The sequence below is a fragment of the Puma concolor genome, chromosome C1 (genome assembly GCF_028749965.1).
Source record: "Puma concolor isolate L17-30 chromosome C1, mPumCon1.1.hap2, whole genome shotgun sequence".
NCBI classification, from domain to species: domain Eukaryota; kingdom Metazoa; phylum Chordata; class Mammalia; order Carnivora; family Felidae; genus Puma; species Puma concolor.
The window spans coordinates 140055959-140073505 of record NC_141674.1 but is presented as its reverse complement, the minus strand read 5'-3'; the positions used below and the strand labels follow the sequence as shown (position 1 = coordinate 140073505).

Here is a 17547-nt window from a genome sequence, read left to right as displayed (position 1 = left end):
GCATCTGACTCTTGATTTCGGCTCACACTGTGGGATTAAGCCCCATGTTGAGTTCAGCACTGAGTGTGGAGCCTGCTTAGGATTCTCTCTCTCCCTCTGCCCCTCTACTTGGCTTGTGCGCTCTCTCTCTCTCTCTCTCTCTCAAACAAACAAACAAGCAAACAAAAAAGTCACCCTTCAGAGATGCCTTCTCTTATTACTCCAGTCAAGCAACCTCCAACACTCACCCTTCCTTCCCAATAGGACCCCATTCTTTATACCTATATCTGCTTCATTTTCATTCATGGTATTTATAATTTGTGATGTTATATAGCCCAACACAATCCTTATAGGGACCACATATATTTTAGAATTAAGTATTATTTGAGTTTTTAAAGGTAATACGGTACATGTACTGTAATCAGGTAACATGCTCCTCCTTCTGTATCTGAGAAGTCTAGTAGGTTAATATATTTATAGCAAAACATTTACACATTCTAAGTGGGATTTTAAAAAAGACGATAGCCTCATACAAGTTTCACTATTAAATGAATTAAGATTATGTCAGGTTTTACCACAATATGAATTATAAACACCTTCAGTTTCAGAGCTTTTTGATTTTGGAATTTCACATAAGAGACTGTGGAATATCCTATATATTAATTTGTTTACTGCCTCTCTTGTATATTTGTATTCCATGAAACACAAAGGAATGACCACCCGGTATGCTCACCAGACCAGAGATTTTTGTTTTTTGTTTTTGTTTTTTTTGCATTATAACTAACCTAACCTGTAAGAATATATTTCTTCTCAATTGAAAGAATAGTATAAAAAACATATTTTAAAAGCTTCTTAAAATTGCTTCTTCTTTTAAGGTTCACTAAAAGAAAAATATGATAAATGGCCTTTCAATAAAACTATAGGAAACACCTGGGTTGTGTGATACAGTGGCAAGAATTTTCAACTAGAATTCTAGGGATCTAGGTTTGATCTTCCTTGCATTCCCATTTTCTAGTTAATTCCTTATCTATTTATCATTCACACATCCATCCTTATCCATCTAGTCCTTTCTCTTTCATTTAGGTATCTCACGATTCTTGGCTGAATGCATTATCTGTGAAACAAGAGCATAGAACTCAGTGGTCTTTAGTAGTTCTATGATTCTACTAACAGTTAAATAATTGAGCTAGTAATCACTCTATCACAGTTGGCTGACCAGTCTGAAAGATACATACATAACCTTGCTCATCTGATCACAATAACAAAAATAGATACCAGTTTTAAATTAAATTTTAGCATGTCTGCTCAACGCCAATGAAATGCCATTTGTGTCAAATACATTTTATGTCACATATATACAGTCCTGAGCTTTTGTGTGAGTTTCTTCATAAGAGTATGCCCAATAATAGCAAGTATTTATTGATCATTTACTCTGTGCCAGCCACTATCCTAAGCTCTTTACAACTTACAATGATTCCATCAGATAGGTAGTAATATTATCCCCTGTGGTATATTGGATCATTCCTCCCTTTCCCTCGTATACCTCCATGGAAGGTATATGTGTACCTCTCTGCTCTTTGACTTTGGACTCAGCCATGTGACTTGCTTTGACCAATGGGATAACAGCAGACATCGTGCAAACAGAACCTTGAAATATGCTTGTGCAGTTGCACTTCTTCCCGTTACCTTGCTTCTCACTCTGAGACAAAAATGCTTTAGTTAGCTCCAAGGAATATGAGCGACATATGGCTCAGACTTAGATCCATCCTCCACTTGAGTCCATTTGAGCCCAGCCTTGATCATACTTACTTCAACTTACTTGCAGTCTCCTGAGCAAAAACTAAAAGCTTATGGTAGTATGCCAGTGAGATATTATGATAGGTACTACAGCAAAAGCTCACTGATAAACTGCTTTTTTTTACAGACAATAAAAATGATGGGCAGAGACTGAGTAACTTGTCCAAACTTTTATAGTTACTTAAGTGATATGAGAGATGAAGCCATGCAGAGTCTCGCTCAAGGGTCCACACTCTTAACACCTAAGCTACAGTGCCACTACGTTATACTAGCTGTATTATATGATATTAAGCCATTTATTAATATAGCAGCAGGTGATTTGGTACACATTAAAATTCATAATTATAAAGGTAGTCTCGTTGTCAACAAAGTTGTCTTGCAGTGAAACGTTTCTTTTTAAAAAATTAGTTAAGTACAAGAAATGTACTATTTCCTAGAAGCAGATTAATAAGTCTACATACATATCTTTTGAGGTGGCTTTCCAGCTCATTCTGCTACCATACAATGGACCTCAGTGCCGATATCTCTAGTACATGATTCCAACCCCTGACCTTGGCTAATTCAGGCATGCATCTGTGATCCAAGCTGGATCAGTCTGGTTCCTTTCTGGTATTTTGAAATCTGGACACATGACTGGGAGCCACCATCAATGGACCTACTCTGGAGAAAATTGAAATCACCAGAGCTACGCCTGTTACTTTCTTTCCCACCTGTCAATTCCATGACAGTACCTCCTCGGAAAAATGCGTTTTTTGACTAAGCTTATTAGAACCTGTTTTCCTTGTTGTAACCAAAAGAAATTTAACAGAATAGATTTTTTAAAAAATACATTGCTTTTATTATAATTTAAAAATGCAGACTAAAGATTTCTTAAAGAGGAGACCAAATAAAGTTTGCAATTGTTTTACATTTTATTAATTTTGCAATTTATAGTTACGGATTGTGTGTTTCCTGATAACCAGCTAAAAATCTTTCAATATATTAAGAACCATGGGCTATCTGTGAATAGAACTACATTTCAGTAAAGTTGAATAAAGTCAATCTTTCTTTGTAATTCTATGTATTTTATTTTATGCATTAAAAAACATTTTGTTTATATATGGCTTTCCACATTCCTTTTGATAACAAAAATCAAGTAAACATATGGAATTATTTGAATTACTAATTCAACTCAGACACTATATATGAGACTCAAATACATTCCAGACATTGTTTTGAGTCCTGGGGATACACAAGGACAAAACGGTCTCTGCTCTCACAGAGTAGTGATAAGAAAGAATATGTGAAATATAATTTGAACATTTTACAGTACCATTAGTAATGAACCTAGAGATCTATGTAGTTAAAAGATAAAAGTAGCTTAAAAGTGTGAGAATGTGGAGGCAAAATGCCTGGAGAAAATTTGTGTGCAACCCTTAATCTATTTCTAATCTTTAAGAGGGGTATATCAGCATAGGGAGCTCTGTCAGAAATCATATGTAAGAGTACATAAAAAGTGCAACCACTAACGCAATGGCATATTTATGTTACACTTTTCACTTTACCAGTGATTTTCATATCTCAGTGATTTCATATATTACAACATGACCTCTTAATACCTCCTTGAGATGAACAGGTACAAATTGAACACCTTTTGTCATCAAGCATATGCTCAAATTACTAAAAACTTTGGAATGGTGTGAAAGACTTGGTAGTGGAGGAGTTTAAGAATTACTTAAAGCATATTTTCTCAACTGGTGGATTTAACCATTTAGAGCAGAGGCTGGCAAACTTCACCCAGAAAACAAATCTGGTCTGACATCTGTTTTTGTATGACCTGTGAGCCAAGAATGGTATTTACATTTCTAAATGGTCTAAAAGCATAAAAAAACAAAAACAAAAACAAAAAACCTTCTATGACATCTGAAGATTATATAAAATTCAAATTCCAGTGCCCATAACTACAGCTGGAACACAGCCATACTCATCTGTTAATGTATTGCTTAACGCTACCTTCACACCTTAATAGCAGAGCTGAGTAGTGCTGGAGATATGTTGGACTGTGAAGGCTAAAATATTTACTACTGACTTTTCACAGAAAAAGTTTGGTGACCCCTGACCTAGAAGATCACAGTTTTCCAAGGAGTTCATAATGCTAAAGGCAATAATGACATCTATTTAAACTTGTAATAAGAAATAATAACTGCATAGTTAAATATTTCTTCCCCTTAAGAGCATCCGAGGCAGATGAGTGAATGACTATCCTAGGAACCTTAGAAGTCTGTTCCCTATGAACAGAAGGCTGTTCATATGGATGACCTCCTTGATATCATGGTGTCTGTGATTATTATACAAGTTTAAACTGTTTAGCTCTCAGGCCTACTTTTGAAACTTACTGTCACATAGACTGATGGTTAAAGATAGCAAGCACAAAGAACTTCTGGTGACATATAATTAATGAGTAGCATAAAATTTCTACGAAGCCTATAAATTTGCCTTCAGACAACCATCATCAAATCTGTAAGTTGCATTTATCTAATCAAAAGGAACTTCTAGAAGTCTCAAATACTTTTTAAAAAGTCAAAATTCAAAAGAATATGATCCTATCCCAAATTTTCTTGAGCGAAATAGCCTTTTTTTTTTAGGTTTATTTATTGATTTTTGAGACAGAGAGAGAGAATGAGTGCGTGCAAGCAGGGGAGGGGCGAGAGAGGAAGAGAGAGAGAGAGAGAGAGAGAGAGAGAGAGAGAGAATCCCAAGCAGGCTCTACACTGTCAGAGCACAGCCTGATGCTGGGTACAAACTCACAAACCATGAGATTATGATCTCAGCGGAAGTTAAGAGTCGGATGCTTAACTGAATGAGTTACCAAGGCACCTTCCCCCACAAATTTTTTTTTTTTAAGTAGGCTCCTGGCTCAGCATGGAGCCCAGCACGGGCTCAAACTCACAACCCTGAGATCAGGACTCACGCTGAGATCAAGAGTCTGATGCTCAACCAACTGAGGCATCCAGGTGCCCCCAAATTTTCTTATTAGAAATTAAAAACAGCTCATTTCAAAAGCATAGAAGATAAAGAACTCGAAAAGATGAGATCATAAAAGCAGTCTGGCACCTACTTTTGATGCTGTAGCTTAGAGTTACTTTTCAACATACATTTAAAAACTCATTTGGCCACCAAGTCAAGTATTATTTAAAATGTCATAATTTTAGATTTACTATTGCATACTATTGTCAAATCATTTTCTCTCCACATAATTAAAAGTAAATTAAATGAGCAGGTCACTTACTAGCAGTGAAACCATTTGAATGTCTCTATTATGTGTATTAAATGTTAGTTTACATTGAAAATAAATTTTGATTGGGGTAGTTAGGTGCCTCAGTTGGTTGAGGAGCTGGCTCTTGGTTTTGGCTCAGGTCATGACACCAGGGTTGGGGGACGGAGCCCTGCATCAGACTCTGAGTGTGGAGCCTGCTTGAGAGTCTCTCTCTCTCCCTGCCTCTCCCCAACTTGCATGCTCGTGCTCTCTCTCAAATAAATAAGTAAAATAAATAAATAAATGAATAGATAAATAAATAAATAAATTTTATGATGTAATTTTTAACAATATAGTTTAAGTGAAAATGTTTATTTACTCATTCATTCATTATTCTTTCAGCAAACAAACAGATGAGTACAAACTCTTTGATAGCTACTGTAGAAAAAAGTTAAGAAATAAATGACAGGTCTTGCTTTCAAGGAATTTTCAGGCCAGTGGCTGGAAAAGAAACAAGTATACAGAATGTTCAAATACAATTTGATTAAAATTCTCTAATTAATGTAAGGTAAACTACTGATAGGTGTAAAAAAAAAACTGCTATATTATAATCTAGAACAAAAATGAACTTGCTTCCCAACACGGCCTAGTCGTTAACATCACTGAGCTGCACCTGCTGCAGTTAGAAATGCTCAAGAACCAGCTGGACCCGAAAGTGGATTTCTTGTCCAGATCAAGGACAAGATGTCCAGATCAAGGTGGTACAGACCAAGTGTGTGGAAGCCAAGGACTGTCTAAACATGCTGAACAAGAACAACGAGGGGAAAGAATTACTCGTCCCACTGACCAGTCCTATGCATGTCCCCGGGAAACTACATAATGTGGAACATGTACTCATTGACGTGGGAACAGGCTACTACGTAAAAAACGAAAATGAAGATGACAAGGACTTTTTCAAGAGGAAGATAGATTTCTTCACCAAGCAAATGGAGAAAATGCAGCCAGCTCTGCAGGAGAAGCATGCCATGAAACAGGCTCTCATGGAGATGATGAGCCAGAAGATTCAGTAGGTCACAGCCCTGGGGGCAACTTAGGCTATTGCCAAAGCCTGAGAGCTTTGCCAAAGCCTGAGAGCTTGTTTCAGAAGTGGGGCAGAGGGACCCTGCTTCAGGAGCCTGGGACTTTGTGGGCACAGCTTTCTGGGGTAAGGGAAGAGAAGGGTCTTATGTTTAATCTTAATAAATGTGCCAGTTGGGGGAAAAATGAACTCAGTTCCTAGAGGTGAAGACAGAACAGGGAGAATGAATTAAGAGATTTTAATAAGGTATAAACCACTGGGCATACTGACCAATGAGATGAGGAAAGTAAGACAAAGACTTAAAATTATTGCCAATAAGGGTGTCCTTTATTTAGACATATATAGAGAAGGAAAGAAGTGTCCACTGAATGCTACAGAGAAAAAAGGATAAATTGAATATTCCCTATAGATGACCAACTTTTCCTTCCCTTTTAATTTCCAGATACTATACACAATCCCTCATCCAATACTTTTTGGAGCCAGATGTGATTTGGAATTAAGAATTTTGTAAATTTTGAAAGGCAAGCGTAAATCTTTTAGAACTATTAAACAGACATACAGAAACTTTTTTTCAAACACAAATTTTTAATTCTACAACGTACATCAAAGACTGCTCAGTACTAAACTATAATTCCAGGCTTCTTGTCACTGAAGATTAATAAGTGATTATTAATTAATAAGTGATTATTATTATTGATTATTAATAAGTGATTATAATTATTAATTATTAATAAGTGAAGATTACTAAGAACAGGCTCTCATTAACTGATAAATAGATATACAAAATGTAGTATAATCCATACAATGGAATGTTATTTGGCCATAAAAAGGACTGAAATTCTAACACATGCTTACAAGATGGATGAACCTTGAAAACATTATGCTAAGTGAAAGTCAGACACAAATATCCACATACTGTATGATTCTATGTATAGGAAATGTCCAGAATAGGGAAATCCACAGTGATAAAAAGATTACTGGTCGCCAGGGACTTGTAGTAGAGGGGAATGGAGAGTAACTGCTAACAGGTGTAGGGTTTCTTTCTGAGGTCATGAAAATGTTCTGAAAGTAGGTAGCGGTGGTTGATGTACAACATTGTGTATATACTAAAAAGAACCAAAGTGTACAATTTAAAATTGTGAACTGTGTAGTGTATGAATTGAATCTCAATAATGCTGCCACTAAATTTTTCTTAAGAATGAATTCATTTGATCAGATAATCTTCAGTTTCTAAAGTATTTAAAGTGAATTGCCAAGACAAATTATACTAGAGAAATATTTCTGTTTATGACTGAATAACTACATTGATCTTATAAAATATACCTAAAAGAAAACAGTAATATAGTTCTTCAGATATTTCACATTTAAAAATCTACACATACATAAATAGGTCTAAAAATGGAGCACACATAATTAGTATGTATACAAAAAGAAACATAAGGAAAGAAACAAATAATAAAATAAGCCTGGGCTAGACTATAGTACGTGCTTACCTCAAAGATGTAACAACAACTAAAAATTTCTATCAAATGATGAAAGCAGTCACAAAAAGTTAATATGGCAATTTTCTCTGTAAATCCAAAGTCCAAATTTATTTTATTCCAGTTTAAGTTGGAGAATGTTTATAAACCAATATAAAGCTATTTTTCACTGTAGACAATGGCTTTTGGAAATGAGAAAATTTTAAATTGAAGATTCAACCAGAAAAATGAAAGAATAAAGAAACTAGAATCTGCACTTGAACAACCTTAAGTTTTAATTTATAAAAGATGAATTATAGAGGAAAAATGAAAAAAGAAAACAAAGAAAAAGCAAAGCCCACCAAAATTATGCTCATCAGTTGGGTCCCTGACTTGATGTTCTATCAGGCTTGTGCTGAAGATGGTTTGGGCAGTAAGATCTGCTAAATGGCCTCTTCTTCTAGCAGATCACAAGTAGTCAACAAAGGGTAAAAAGAGAAATGTACTTCAGTAGATTAGGAAAAGCTACATTGAATTTATACTGCATAGTCTTCTCTTGTATATATACATACATAGACATATATAACATTTATATGTATACATTTATATATATGTGTGTGTATTATACATAAGCAAATATCTAAAAAGAATTTTTTTAGAATATAAATAATAAAATGTAGGTACAATTGAAAATTTACAAAAAAAAAAAAAACAGTATATGTAGCAGGAAACCAACATACTTTCTTTAATATTCTTAGAAAATAAATTGCAACGGGATAAAATTCTTACCAAATTACCAGTTTATTTAGTCATCTAAATTGTTTTTTATAATTTATGTTTTATTCACATTGAGCAATATAGGTAAAATGGATAAGTTTCGATTTATAAATACAACATGATAATATGATTACTAGATTCTGTTATATGACCATGAGCTAACTGCTCCCAATATTTATCCCAATATGTGGTAAATCACAAAAACATTTAAAATTCTCCTTTGTTGTTTTGTCCTTTTAAGATCACAATATAAGTTTAATGTGATGATAATGTTTAATAACATAAAGTATAAAATATAATTGGATCTAGATAATTTAGCAACTGTGAGCTTCCCAATCATTTTTTAAAACCTGCTATCTCTTGAATAGCTTGTATAATATAATACGGCATGTTTGAAGTATTAGAAAAAGAATAGTAGTCTTTCATAAATGGCATACTCTTAACATTGGAGGTAGAAAGGAATGATAGGAAGGGTACATATATGTTAAGATAACGTAGCAAGTAGCAACTGATTTGTACGAAAATTAGCCCGTAGGTATTAATATTTAGAATGAAGAAATTGGGTAATACTTGCAGCAGGAAATTAGGAGTTTTATGGCTTTATTTTCTTTTTGAAATGAAAATGATATTAAGATCTATTATATAACATAAAGATACTGTGATCAAATAGTATTTATTAAGCTTCTTAAATAAAGTCTACATTAGAATTTTAGTTGGAACTGCAAAAGCAATAAAAAAACTAATGCCTTCCTTCAATAGGTAGCTTTATTTTATATTTTTATTACTAAGTAATACATGAAACTAAAAATATCAAACAACTTAACAATATATATAATTAAATGGTCATGTGTAGCAAATGCAGCTATATGGACTACTATGTTTACATAATCAGTTTTATAAAGTGATTAAAAAACTATGCATTCATGGTAAAATTAAATGCAGTTACAATATGTCATGCTAATGCCAATTAAAAGACAGAAGTAATAATATGGGTAAAAATCACATTTGGATTTGGAAAAATTCTGTATTAAACATAAAGATGTTTAATAAATCCCACACAGAAACATAACTGGAGACACTTAATTAAAATTTAATTTGCTTTAAATAATTCTTTTACTATAATTTATAGTAAAAGTATATAGTATAGTATTATATAGTAAAAGTATATAGTATAGTATTATATTTATAGAGGCACGTGGTGACACTATTTCTATTAACTTTATAATTCATGGAAATATTTGCTTTGTTATTAAAAGCTTAGTTTGAGAGTTTCTAAGAAAAAAATAAGTAATTAAAGAGAAAAGTTGGGGAATGAAGAGCTCATATAAATGACAAACAGGCAAAAAGAACCTATAAAAATAATTGTAATAGTCAAACAATCTTTACCAGTAACAGAAAAGACAAGAACAGATAACTAAAAATGTTGAACAAGAATTAGGTATGTGGCAAGATCACAAAATTATTTCCAGTCACACATTTCACCTAGAAGAAATGAAGAGTCTAATAATTTAAGCTTATTGAAGTAGCTATCTGAGTGAAGCAAAAACAGTGTAGTGCCCTTATTTCATGTTTTCAAAATTGTATGACATGCAATCCACGTTAAAATCAATTGATTAATTAACTAATTAATGTAGAACAATGAAAGGAAAATTCTACTAAATTAATCTCCATTGCAAGATATTTTCAAGTCCTATACATAAGAATATAAAATAAAGAATTCTTGGGTAATATAAAGTAAAAATTAACAGATCTGTACAATTAGCAAGAAGACCAAACCAAAGTACACACTATGTATTTTCACCTAATATTATCCTTCCTTCTGCTATGCTCTTCCATTGTCTGTATCATTTTCCAAATCTTTCTCATATTTTAAAATTTGCCCCCAAATTTTCCATAAAGTCGATCCTTTCTACTCCAGCTCATAGTAATCTCCACTTTCCCCAGACTCTTGAAGTGAGTACCACCCACTTCAATTCATGAGATAGACTGACAGTTTCCTGATCACAGAGATATACCATAACTTATTTTTAAAATCACTTTTTAAAGAAATTCATGATCAATACAAAATTCAAAATGCACAAAAGGATATGAAGTGAAAAAAAAGCCTCAATCTTCTTTCTATAGATAAACACCATCAATAATTCTTCGCATGTCTCATTTTATAATTTTTATACACCTCTTAGAAACTCTTGGGGAGGGGCACCTGCATGGCTCCATGGATTGGTTCCATGCAAGAGTCATGGCTCCATTGACTCTTGATTTCAGCTCAGGTCAGGATCTCAGGGTTGATGAGTTGGAACCCCTCCCCCACCCCCTTGGGATTCTGTTTCCCTCTCTCGCTGCCCCTTTCCTACTTGCTCTCTCTCAAAATAAATAAAAATAAACTTAAAAAAAAAGTAAAACTTAAAGAAAAAAAGAAACTCTTGGGGACAAATTATTTAGGAATTTGGAGTTTTTCAGATTTAGAAAGGTAATTTCATTTACTTAATTTTATGTAACATTAGCCAATGGTATTTAGGCAGCATCTCATCATAAAATACATTAATCTGTTTGTAGTGAATATTCACCCTTTTAAAAAATGTTTATTTACTTATTTTGAGAGAGAGAGAGAAAGAGGTTGTGAGCAGGGGAGGGGCAGAGAGAGAGAGGGAGAGAGAGAGATAATCCCAAATAGGCTCCGCATTGCCAGAGCAGAGCCTGACGCTGGGCTCGAACTCACAAACCATGAGATCATGACCTGAGCTGAGATGGAGTCTGACGCTTAACTGACTGAGCCACCCAGGAGCCCCTCACTTTTGATATAAACATAGAATGCAGGGACTCCTGGGCAGCTCAGTCAGTCAAGCATATGACTTCAGGTCAGGTCATGATCTCACGGTTTGTGGGTTCGAGCCCTGCATCGGGCTCTATACTGACAGCTGAGAGCCTGGAGCCTGCTTCATAGTGTGTCTCCCTCTCTCTCTGCCCTGCACCCGTTCACATTCTGTTTCTCGCTCTCAAAAATAAACATTAAAAAATAAACATAGAATATAAATAATTTCACATATTCACAAATAGTTTTTTTCCCCCCTCAGAGGATGTGTCTTTTTTCCTCCAACTTTATTGAGATACAATTGACATACAACAGTAGTAACTTTATGGTGTATAACATGATGATTTGGTACATGCTTATACTGCAAAATGATTCCACAATAAGGTTAGTTAACACATTCATCATCTCACCTAATTATATTTGTGTGTGTGTGTGGTGAGAACATTTAAGATCTACTCTCTCAGCAACTTTCAACTATATAATACAGTTACTGTTAACTGTTATTGTTCATTCAGCACCAGGCTGAATACTAGATCCTAAGAATTTAATTCATTTTATAACTGGAAGTTTGTGTCCTTCGAAAAAAATCATTTCCCATTTCTCCCACTTTCCAGCCCCTGGCGACAACCACCATTCTATTCTCCATATGTATGAGTTTGAGTTTTTTTCCCCAAGTTTTAATTTAAATTCCAATTAGTTAACATACAGTATAGTATTAGTTTCAGGTACAGAATTTAGTGATTCAACTCTTGAATACAATACCTGGTGCTCATCACAATCTTTTTTTTTTTTTAAAGATTCCACATATAAGTGCGGCCATACATAAGTCTGGCTAACATTTCACTTAGCAGAATGCTCTCAAGGTCTATCCATGTTGTCACAAGTGGCAGGATGTCCTTCTTTTCCTATGGCTAAATTTTATTCATCTGTATTTTCTTTATTCAGTCATTCATCCACTGATGGACACTTAGGTTGCTTCTATGTCTTGGCTATTGTAAATAATGTTGCAATGAGCATAGGGGTGCAGTTCTCTCTTTCAGACAGTGATTTTATTTCTTTCAGATAGATATATATCCAGAAGTGGGACCATATGGCAGGTCTATTTTGAATTTTTTGAGGGCCCTACATACTATTTTCCATAATGGCTATACCAATTTATTTCCCCACCAACAGTGCATAAGAGTTCCTTTTTCCCACATCCTTGCCAGGACTTCCTATCTTTGTGTTTTTTTTTTTTTTTTTTTTTTTTTTTAATGTTTATTTATTCTTGAGAGAAACAGGGAGAGAGTGAACATGAGCAGGGGAGGGGCAAAGACAGAGGGAGACACAAAATCTGAAGCACGATCCAGGCTCTGAGCTGTCAGCACAGAGCTGGAAGAGGGGCTTGAACTCACGAACCGTGAGAACACGACCTAAGCCGAAGTTAGACTCTTAACTGACTGAGCCACCTAGGTGCCCCTCTCATTTCTTTTTAATAATAGTCATTCTTACAGGTGTGAGGTGATATCACATTGTGGTTTTGTGTTGTATTTCCCTGATGATTAGTGGTGCTGAGCATCTTTTTATGTACCTGTTGGCCACCTGTGAGTTTTCTTTGGACAAATGTCTATTTGGGTCTTTCTGCCCATTTTTTATTCAGATTGTTTTTTGGTTATTGAGTTATAAGAGTTCCTTATGTTTTGGATATTAATCCCTTGTGTGATATATGGTCATGTAGAGTTTTTAAATTCAGGATGAATTTAAGTAGGTCTGTAATGGTCCCAGGTCAGTTAGGTTTTGCCCAAATGTGCTGAGGGAAAAAGAAACTTTTGGATTGCAGAGCTTTTTGCCTTTTTAGAACTGCAATTTCCAGCCTGTACAACTCTACCCATAAAAACACAATACACTACCAGGGCGCCTAGGTGGCTCAGTTGGTTAAACGTCTGACTTTGGCTCAGGTCATTATCTCACGACTTGTGGATTTGAGCTCTGTGTTGGTCTGTGCTGGCAGCTCAGAGCCTGAAGCCTGCTTCGGATCCTGTGTGTCCCTCCCTCTTCCCCTCTCTGTTCCTCCCCGGCTTATGTTCTGTCTCTCCCTCAAAAATAAATAAACATCAAAAAAAATTTTTTTAAAAACCACAATACCCTACCATACATGTATAGTAACGACAAATTGTACCCTTTTGTTCATTCTTATGTTTCAATATGAATGAAACACAATCTTGTTCTCAGTCACAGAGCTCAATGATTGAAATTTACAGAGAACAGTGCATATTTGACTCTCACTAAATACAGGTAGTAATTTAGTACCCACTAGAAAAAAACCTTACTGCTGAGTTGTTTCTGGATTTGTATATATTTCCTAGAAGGAGATCTTGCAGAGAATTCAGATAAGAGAATTCAGATAGTGGGTCAATTAAAGATGCTCTATCAGATAGTATGTGGTGTATTCATTCCATTTCTTTAACTATTGTCTCCAATATCATGCCTTACATTGCTTCTAGATGTATCCCACATTCCCTCTTTTGCTGTTGATTATATAGCTTATTAATTGTAGATATCTTTTATACATGTTTGATTCATCTTTTGATATTTCCCTCTTTTCATCTTCAACTATTGTGGTTTTTCTTTTTATGTTCTCTTACCAGCTATATTCAGTAGATGTTCAATCTGGCTGATAATCCACCTAATTCTTTCTGATATGCAGGTATGGATTCAATTTTCTCTCCAGATGCCTAACCCAATGTCCAAACAACATGCATTAAATAATCCACTTTCCCACTGATACGTGATGCCATCTGTATCATTTCCAATATTCCTGCACTTATTTAGTCTGGAATTTATTATCCTGTTCATTCTGTCAGTTCATATACCAATATAGACTTTTCCAACTTTGGGTCAGTGAGAGAATTAAATTCTAAAAAATGTGATATGTGACTATTTTCTTAATTATACCATAGGTAGTTTCTATATGCCATAGAAAGGAAGCTAATTCATTATATACATAGCTGAATAATGGTCACCTAAAGATATTATGTCCTAATGCCTGGAATCAACAAATATTACCTTCTAAGGAAAAAGGATATTTCCAGATGTGATTAAAGGACTTTTAAAAGAGCAGATTATCTTGGATTATCCAGGTGGGCCCTAAGTGCAATTACAAAGGTCCTTATAGAGAAAAGGAGATATATATAGAAGGGCAAGAGGCGGGGCGCCTGGGTGGCGCAGTCGGTTAAGCGTCCGACTTCAGCCAGGTCACGATCTCATGGTCCGTGAGTTCGAGCCCCGCGTCAGGCTCTGGGCTGATGGCTCGGAGCCTGGAGCCTGTTTCTGATTCTGTGTTTCCCTCTCTCTCTGCCCCTCCCCCGTTCATGCTCTGTCTCTGTCTGTCCCATAAATAAATAAAAAACGTTGAAAAAAAAAATTTAAAAAAAGAAGGGCAAGAGGCAATGTGGCCGTAGAGCCTGAGATTGAAGTGATGTGGCCATAAACCAAAGCTGCTGGCAGCCCTAGAAGCTGGAAGAGGCAAGAAAATGATTCCCCACCTAGACTCTTTAGACAAAGAAGACCCTGCCAGCATCTTGATTTCGGCCCAGTGACACATATTTCAGATTTCTGCCATGTGGAACAGTGAGAAAATCATTATCTGTAGCATTAAGCCACCACTTATGGTAATTTGTTACAGCAGCCATAATAAAAAAATACACAAACAATATGCCTAAACTATGGTAAATACCCAAACAATATGCCTAGGTACAATATGGCACTAAGGCTTAATTCAGAGTTATTTTGGTATACATGAAAGTTATTCACATGGATACATTATTAATCTCGTACCACAATTATCTTATTATTTGTAGTAGTTACTCAGTTGAATTTATTTGGGGTGGTGGATCCAGGTATATAATATCATCTGCATCCAAGGCTTTAACTTCACTTTCTTGATTTTTAAAAAGCTTCTTGTATCTTTCTCTTGGCTGGTTCCCTTCACCATGATGTTAAATGATAGTCATGACAGTAGATGTCTTTACAAATGTTCCTGACTTGTGCAAATGCATTTGCAGTGTTTCCTCTTTCCTATTTACCCCCAACATCTGCTTAAACTGTCATGAACTGAGAGGAGAATGAATAAGCTTCCCATGTCTAGTGTGTTTTTGACTATTTTTCCTGGTGCCTGAACTATTTTTGTTTTGTAAGTGTTGATACCATGTTATTTGGCTTGTAAATATTCATAAGGAAAAAGGATATTTCCTTTCTACATCATCATTGTGAATTATACCCTTTGCATTAAAAAAACTACATTGTTCATCTCATGGGATGTTTATGTGGACTGATTCCTCTGGTCTGAAATAAGTATTTTGTTAGCTTTTATTTGACTTAATTTTTATCTTTCTTTAGTTTTCAACATTCCTAAAATTCTTTTTTTTTTAAATGTTTATTTATTTTGGAAAGACAGAGAGACAGAGAGCATGGGGGGGGCGGTGGAGAGATTGGGAGCCACAGAATACAAAGCAGGCTCCAGGTTCTGAACTGTCAGCACAAAGCCTGATGCAGGGCTCAAACCCACAAACTGCAAGATCATGGCCTCAGCCAAAGTCAGGATGCTTAACCAACTAGGCCACCCAGGCACCCCTCAACATTCCCCAAATTCCTTAATTTACTTATATTCTTGCATATATCAGAGAACAGAATTTTGCTCTGTGCTTTAGCTGGAAATCCATTAAAAAAATTACATGAATTAAGTCCATTTACATTAATTTTTCTCTTGGCTGATTCCCTTCAGTACAATGTTAAGTGACAGTGGGCTTCTGATAAATAGAAACGGTCTGTTTTCATTCTGTTGTTATTTCAACTTGTTTTCTGGATTTTTAAAAAAGAAAATACATTATCATCATTTATCTCATTTTTCTCCATGTTTAGTCCCTCTCTATCTCTGTTCCAGTAGTTATAACTTTATGCGACTTTTCATTTACAAATTGACTTACATAATTTTTATAACTTTGTTTTTTATTTCTGTATTCAAGATCTATTAGTTTACTCTTATAAGCAATTATGATATTAGCATATTTTCTATTGCTCTGTCCAGCTTTTCCTTTCATTCATCACACTTCAGTTAATATTTTTCTGTGCTTTTTGTTGTACTATTAAATTCTTCTTATACTTTTGTTATTTGCAGCTTTCACTGACATTTCTTGACTTGTAAGTATTAAGGAGGAGGGAATCAACAAACTTATGACTATAAAACCATGGGATGAAAGGAGAAAATAAATGATGTAATATATCATTTCAATTTTTAGGGAATATAGGGTTTACATTTTGTTCTTAAATTTTAGTCCTTATTTTACAGTTAAATCCTTTTAATGCTCACTGCTTATCCTTCTGTGGTAATTTTTCTAGTTATTTCCATCTGGTTGGCCGTTCATTTTCTAGGAATTTTTTCAAAAAGAAATAATATTCTCCAATTCAAAACTGTCTGTAGTCTTCACATCTGGAGACTGTTTGACTTAATTTAAAACACAAAACCCTGGGTGCATGGGTGGCTCAGTAGGTTGAGTGGCCAACTCTTGATATGGGCTCAGGTAGTGATCGTCCAGTGATTGGATCAACCCTGTGTCATGGTCCCTGCTGAGCTTGGGCCTGCTTGATATTCTCTCTCTCCTTCTCTTTCTGCCCCTACCCCTCTTGCATGCTCTCATGCTCTCTCTCTCTCAAAATAAATAAAAAAATAAACATTAAAAAAACTAAAATACAAAACTTCCTGTTTTACAAGATCCAGCAGATGTTATTCTATTGTCAGCTGCCACTAAATGTTGATGTGGATAAATCAGAGAGAAGCCTAAACATTCTTTTCTTGTATCAGTGGTTTGATCATTCTTTGTTCATGATTAAAATCTAGGAACTTCAAGAGGATAAGTCCTCTTATTAATCGATCTAGATTAATTTTCCCTGGCCCATGGTGTGCCCTTTCAATAAGTGGATTCAAATTGCCATCTGTCTATAAAAGTTATTAAATTTTAACTTTAAATACATTTTTCTATTATTTTGGTTTTTTCTTTAGTTTCTCTCTCTCAATTTATCTATCTATACACAATCACACAAAATTTTCTCCCCAATTATTTTGTTCTTTCTTTCTTTTCTTTTCTGTCATTGCCATTTTGATCTTTTATGTTCCTTAAGGTACTTTCTATAATGTCTACTCTCTCTTGTGCTCTTTCCAATTTTATCTTTTGAAATAAATACTTCTTTCATAAGTTTGGCCAGGTAGTAATTCATCCTGTGCTATCTTTACAACATTTTCCCAGATTTCTTGCTTTCCAGACCATGAGTTTTGCTCTCAGAGGTAACTGCTTTATTCATTTCTCTCTTGTCTCTCTGCCTCTCTGTCCATCGATCCATCTATCCCTCCCTCCCTACCTTTTTCTTTCCTTTC

General features: G+C 34.9%; 1 protein-coding gene and 1 pseudogene across 9 annotated transcripts in view; one reads left to right on the top strand and one right to left on the bottom strand.

Annotated features, from left to right (window-relative positions):
• Positions 1-17547, bottom strand: part of MBD5 (methyl-CpG binding domain protein 5) — a 439324-nt gene that overhangs the window by 230052 nt on the left and 191725 nt on the right. The window lies entirely within an intron of this gene.
• LOC112865861 (prefoldin subunit 5 pseudogene) lies at positions 1967-6123 on the top strand (annotated as a pseudogene).